Genomic DNA, 7,218 nt, shown 5'->3' on the forward strand with positions numbered 1-7,218 from the left:
CCCCCCCGTTCCGCCCCCTCGAAATATTGATTGTTTTAAGTGTTTCTGACTTGGCCACAAACATCTGGAAGGTATGAACGTACCGGATTTGTTTCCAGCCACAAAACAGCCCCAAATCCCAAACCCTCCAATTCTGGCGAGGCTGTGGCAAACGCCAGGAATGCGCCTTTGCAGAATACAATCATTTTTAAGAATTTGGGTTAAAGTACGAATGTGCTGCAGTTGCAAAATACAACTTCACCCCATCCTGGAAGATACTGAGTCAAGCAGAAATTGATATTCACACACGATTAAGCTGAACTGAAGTGAATCTGCAGGTCTGACCTGTCTAACGTGAGTCAGCATGAACAACTTTTAGTCAAACTAAGTTTTATAAAGCATTAACTCAAACAGATACCTGGACCAAGCCCTCTAGTTCCTCCATCTCTGTGCTAAGCTCCAACTGGTCCCTGCCGAGGGGCTTCCTGCATCCCTCTGGGATCCCTCCTAGATTAAAAATAAAGTAGTGCTGTCTTGAGGGAACTTCAATTTGGGTCAAATCTAACCGATTCGGTTCACATCAGGTTGTACAAAAATGTCCCCACTCTAAAATTTCCATTGAAAAAGAGCTATTCAGAAATAACTAAGCATTGTGCTGAAGTTTTTGATGCTACAGCAGGAAAATGTGGAAGTAAAAGTGGATTTAGGGCTTTTAGCATGCTACATAAGGGCTTGTCCACACTGAAAAGTGATACAATAAAATTACAACTGCACTGTAAAACCTGCAGAGTTTAACTTCTGAGGTAGAACACCTTCTGAAATAACAGCATGTTAACACGAGCTCTTAAAAACAAAAAACAAACCAAAATCTTAAACTTCAAGAAACCCTGACATTTTCATCTACTGTCCCTGGCCATGGCAGGTGGGCTGGAATTAGAGGTTCCTTCCAATCCAAACTGCTCTATGATTCCTTGAAATTACATTCACATTAAAAGAACTTTCTGTAACTTTCTATTCTAATTTTCACTCCTGCCTTTTCCCCACATTCACAGGACCAAAACAATGTATGTAGACACTTAAATCCATAAATGGTCAAGGGCAAATTGGATTAGTGATGCCATTTTGCCTTTAACACAAACAAAATATGATCCCCTTTTAACATAGGCTGTAGTAGCACCATGGACCCAGGCAAACACCAGAGTATCATGATAAGTATCTGATCAAATGCATACTTTTTTTTTTTCCCTAGTAGTAAAGTAGGGAAAAAAACGTAATAGTAAGAAGATGCCACAGAGCACAGCTCTTAGAGGCCAGGAGGAGAACAGAGCCTGTGACTTTCCAGTGCTCTGTCAACCATACCAAACCCTGGTAGTCCCCACCCAGCTGCAAATGAAAATATCCGAGGGCAATCGCTGCCAGACATCTATAAACTTGACCTTCTCTCTTTATAGGCCTGACAAAGCTTCCCTTTTTTTTTTCTCCACTTTTGCAAAAACAAAAGCAGGCTTATGTCAGCAAAATACTCAGCTGACCTTCAAGCAAAGAGGCCTTAGAAGATAGAGTGCTATTAATATTCCACTTAAGAAAATATTTGTAGATGCTCAGAAATTGTAGCCAAGGTTTATACAGCCCATCCAGGATGCTCAGTGAAAGGAACAGAAGAGCTGTGAAAGCTGGAGGAAGTATTTTTTCCCTGAGGGAAAAAAAAAATCCTGAACATGCACAGGTATTTAAACTTGAGTGCAGTGAATACATTAATTCAAGTGTACACTAGTTAAAATTGAATTTAGCACACCATTAGGAAGGGATATATTTTTAGTCCTTGCTATGCAGTCTCTGTGTGTATTGAGCCCATAAAATTAAATGTGTGCAGAGAGGATGGCTGCAGTTGGATGCTCATCTGCAGTTACCTGCAGCCTGGGTAGGGGCTCTTAGAGGTGCCCTTTGCTGGTTATTTCAGGTCAGGCTGCCACTAACCTTGCTCTTCCCAAGACAGACGTGCTTGACACGCAAAGATATCCTAAAAGAACATGTTCCATTTCCTTTCTCTGCCCTGACTGCCCTTTGTGCCAGCTGCCTCGGAAAGGCGACAATCCTGTGGCGCAGGAGACTGGACAGAGCTCCAGCATGAAGACTGAACATGCAAACCCTCATTCCTACGCCAGCACTCTTCCTGAGAGAGGGTTTCAGTCCAAGTTACAGAGAAACAGGAATAATAATGGTAAGTGAGGTCTTAGGAAGACAGCTCAGAGAAAAAACCAGATTCAAGTGCTAACACTCCTATGGTAACATTATAACTGTTTTTCTAACTCTTAGGTCAGTCTTAAAAAGGTAATTCTTCCTAGTTGGAGAAAGGTAATTCTTCCTAGCTGGAGACTACATGTTTCCCTTACCTGTGACTCACAGCTGTCAGTAACAAGGAAGGATGCAATTTGGGATGTGCAATTCAGTGCTCTTCCTAGTCATGCCTGAGGCCAGGAAACCGTCTGCCTAAAGAACAGCTTTGTGAACGGCTATTTTTAGCTGAATTGCTGCAGCTAGAGGAAGAACGAAGCAGGCTCTGGCCTACACACAGAGTCAATATTCTACATATTTCCAAGAACAGTAACTGTGCATTTCCTTTCACCTCGGTTCATTTCTGCACGCCCCTGTCCTCAGTGTACCTTCCTCACAGCGGAAGAAAAAGGCAGGACACGCCTGCATTCTGCTTCCCAGGTGGATGCTGCGCTTTTGCCAGGCACTCATCACCGAAAACTGCAAACTAAAACATGAATAGAAGTTCGGTGAGTCACAGGCTTTACATCGTTTCCTTCGCCCCCTTTGGTGGACCCTGGTAATTAATTTAGAGATGTGCTGCTTGGGAATGCTCAGATTCCACCCGTGCCTTATTCCCTGCTTTATGATGACATAAACAGAGCTCTGCTCTTAGCTTATTCTATATTTAACACAGACTTTCCTCATCTCCCTGCTGGATTTCATAGGCAAAGGTTCAGATTCTGATCTCAGCTGCCTGCACTGATGTAAACGTGCAGTCACTCAACTGATGCCAATAAAGTCACTCTGGAAATCTGGGACGTGACCTTAGATATCCCTCTCGTGTCAGTCCCTATAATCACTAAAACAACACATCTTTAGAGCTGGTGGTGGCCTTCCTGGAGGAGTCTCCCATTTCCCAGTTACATAAGGTTTATGGTCCCAAGTGAAACAGAACCAAGTCTTTAAATTCCTGTAGTCCTACTGAAATGGCTGCTTCTGGAAACAGCAACTGGTGTGCTTCTGTAGGAACAGGGGACGTTTCAGTAGCAGATGCCAGCAGAAGTCATAGACTCACAGAGTGGCTTGGTTTGAAAGGGACCATGAAGACCATCTAATTCCATCCCCCTGCCACGAGCAGGGACACCTTCCACTAGACCAGGTTGCTGAGCACAGGTCACAGTTCTCTGGCTGTCAGAGAGCAAGGGGTGAGGACACTTTTCTGGCTTTACTGAGTCTCTGAAGAGCCAAATAATCTGAAGAGGTTGCAGCACACATTTAGAGACTGCCACAGCCATCAGCACGTTAGTGCTACGAAGCTTTAGCATGTTGGCTAAATCTCTTTCTCAGCTACAATCTCCAGCACGGTTTCCTTGCCACTAACAGTACAGAAGGAACAGTCTCATCTGTTCCTAAAGTGTGGGGTTTTACACAAAGGTCTTACCTGTCTCGTTTAAAACTTGCACTCTTGTTTAAAACTGCACTCTATTGTACTTAAAAAGGCCAGAACAAGAGAAGTGGGGCAAGGCATGAGCTTATAATGAATGCAACATAAATCTAGGAAGTTTAAACAGGATGCAAGATGTATTACCTTTTCAAAATTATTGAAGTTTTACAATGAAAGAAAAACCTTTCTCTCTGTTCAGAAAAATTAGGAGGGATACACCACAGACTGCTGCAAGTGTTCTACCAACTGCCAGGCATTCACACAACAGGACATTTTTATCCCACGCAACAATAAAGCTGAAAACACAGACTGGTCAAAAGGGTACAACTATAGCAAAATATAATTCTAAGTATTTCTTTTGGTCTTGTGAATATTGGATTTCAAGGTTATGGGTGCACAGCTGACAAAACGCTGTGCCTTTCCAATGCAAGCTTTAAGGGAGAGGGATGCTTTAAACTGGGAATGGTGCTTGTCCTTAGAAGGAAGAATGCTAATGAAGTGTTTGTAAGGCTCAGGATGTTTTAAATAGTTGTTAAATACTAGAAATGACATTTAGATGATTCACTGCTACACACCAAATAAAAGCTTCATGCATACAGAACTTTACAGATTGCAATATCAGAGATTACTTTGGTAATAAATTCTAATTGTACCTTATCATGATTCAGATTTAAAAAAACCTAAAAACAACAGAAAACCCAACAATCACAATCGCCAAACACCCAGTCTTTACCTCCACAAAAAAATCCCAACCCAAACCCACCCCAACACCTCACTCCTTCACCTTTGCCTGGGCCATTTTGTTCAGCTCATTTCTTGTTCAGAATTATTAACTGCTAGAATGTCATTGCTGCAGAAAAGTGTTAGGTAATGGATCATAAATGTCATCTATGTGGTTCAGTAATTCGAGCCACTCAGAAACCAAACAGGAGGACTAAACTCAAAAGCAGAAGTAACTAGTCAAATCAGAGAAACACCAACTTGCATTCCTCCTGCATGCACTGGAAAAAGCAATAAAGCTTGATCTGGCATATTCCTTATCTGCCTGGAGCCATAACAAATGTCTCTTGTCTGGGAAATGGGTCCCTTCCAGCACCCAGCAGGCTGGAGATTTCCTGAGTTTATTGTATCACAATCAATAATTGGGAGGGAAATGATATGTTTTTCTATCGAACCTATTCCTATTTCTCATCTCATAGCCAGTTTGGCTAATGCACTGTGAGAAATACTGCCTTTGGTTTGCTTTAAACCCACTAGTATGTTTGATTTTCGCAACTGCATACTGCAAGAACTTTCATTTGCTTTCTTTACGTTGAGTTTCACAGTGAGATTTTCAAAGCAATCACAGCAGCTCTTAGTGAAGACGGTAATAATTAGATTTAGTTATAGATTTTAAAGCTGGAAGAGCCCACCATTACCATCTGTGTAGCAGCTCATGCCATAGAGACTACAGAACATCCTTGAAATAATGCTCTTATAAACATGGGGGGAAATGTTTTAGAAATTAACCCAGACTACATTTAAAAGTTATGATTATAGACCCTGATTCACTATTCCAGTTGTTAACCACAATCACTGAAACTTCTGTATTTTACTTCTAGTAAAATAGTCTGAGGCTGATACTGTCCAGTCCACGAGGCAACTATTTGCATTCCTCACCCAATTCTAAACTCTCTGCTTACACACATAACCAAACACGCATTAAGAGATAGAATATGATAGAAGAGATTAAAAAAAACAACAACAAAGGAACCACAAGGCTTTTAAGGAGAAGTGTGCTATAAATCTCTTTTTTGATATTTAAATCAAGCAATACTTCATGCAAGTTTGGTAAACTATCTAAGCATGTGTGAACACAGTGTATTTCTAAAGAAATGCTATTTACTATGAATATGAGAATGTATATTGTTGGGGGGGTGAAATTTCTCTCTTTATTATTCCCATTTTTATGAATGAGGTTCTATCATGCCTTAGAAAGGTCTTTGGTAGAAATGACCTCTTAATCTACAGATAAGATAAACTTCATTAAAGCTGCTGTGCAGATACAGCCTTGTGAGCCCCCTATTTGCAGCCTGCTGGAAAGAGACTCCTCGATGGACAGGAGTTACTGTCTAATAAAGCTCTTCTCTTGCATTCTGCTGCCAAGCCTATTGCTTGCGGATAATGGCTGCACGTGCCTTTTTCTGCCGCAGGCACTTTTTTCTAGGATCTAGGATGAAATCATCAATTCTTCCAAAATTAATAGAGCAGCTACACATGTAAATGACAATTAACCAATTTTACAATCTTTAAAAAACCCCATGATACACTAAAATCACTTACAGTGCTCAGCAAAACTACTGTCTACTTTGCACCATAAAGCACCAGGTAAAGGGATAACTAACCTGGCAAAAAATGTGTTGCTTAGGAACCAAGAGGTACGGAGGAAGAAGAATGCATTTATCAAAATCTACTGCAAAAGCTGCCCAGAATGGAATTCAGTGGCACACTGAATCATAGAAATGTAAAACGTAGGCAGCAGCGTGTTCTGAACACCAGAACAACCAAAAACTGCTGATTAAGGTCAATTAGTAATTAAAAACCATAAAACCTCTCTGATTCCACAGAGGGTAATAAATCCCAGCCAAAACATTGTATAGGAGTATGTTATGCAAATCAGAGCCTCAGGGCACTGTTGCAGTGTAAGTAATAACAAGGAGCCAAAATTCTGCAGGTAGAGCATTTCTCTCACTTCCTCTGGGAATGTGTGAGCATTCTAAAAGTCAGCAGCTCCATACGTTAGATGGGATTTCAGCTGGGCCTGGATGAGTGCCAGGATTTCTGAAAACATACCATCCCCTGCCTCCCAAACTGAACACGTAATGAATTAAGAATTTTCTGAGAACCCTTTCCAGCGTTCTGCTCTGGTAACATCACACAAATCGCTGCTTGGATTAACAGCCCCAGCACCGTCCTGGGCTTGTGGATGAAGCCCCAGCGATTCCCTCTTCCGAATTCCTGTCAGGCATGTTCAGTGGCTCGGATCAGGCTGTCTTTTCAATTAGACACAAACCCTGTGAAATATCTCCACCAGTAACCAAACACTGTGAGCAACAAGGAAACTTGAATCCTCTTTCAGAAGATTACCAAAGTAAAGCTTTGCTCGCCTGTAACAACTAAGCTGGGATTCATCCGCACTCTCTTATCCTGCCTCAGCACCCATCAGTTCTTATCCATTCTCAGAATTCCACATTCCTCCATCCCTTTTCCAAGCACAAGGCTCAGCTTCTGCGAGAGGACTTTAGACAGACAGAGCTGTGCAATAAAACCAAGCTACTCTCCCAGGTGGGTTTGTGTTTCCTTCCCCACGCTGAAATGAAAACCTCCTGTCTCCTCGCCTTCCCGTTCGGGATGAATTACCCGTGCAGGCCCTGCACTGCCAGCTCTGGACTACTGACAGTATCATTAAGCTCAACTCCACCAGGGACAAATCTCTTCAGACACTGAATGTAGGTTACGGGCGGGTTCGGTCGGGACGGAGACGGATGGAGATCTCTATA

At 42.0% G+C, this 7,218-nt stretch overlaps 1 protein-coding gene across 1 annotated transcript in view; it reads right to left on the reverse strand.

Annotated features, from left to right (window-relative positions):
• The window catches only part of ARSJ (arylsulfatase family member J), a 50,898-nt gene that overhangs the window by 34,962 nt on the left and 8,718 nt on the right, over window positions 1–7,218 (reverse strand). The window lies entirely within an intron of this gene.

This window comes from Corvus kubaryi, unplaced genomic scaffold (genome assembly GCF_017639235.1).
Source record: "Corvus kubaryi isolate FWS band 111438036 unplaced genomic scaffold, C.kubaryi_AGA036_p1.0 37135, whole genome shotgun sequence".
Lineage (NCBI taxonomy): Eukaryota > Metazoa > Chordata > Aves > Passeriformes > Corvidae > Corvus > Corvus kubaryi.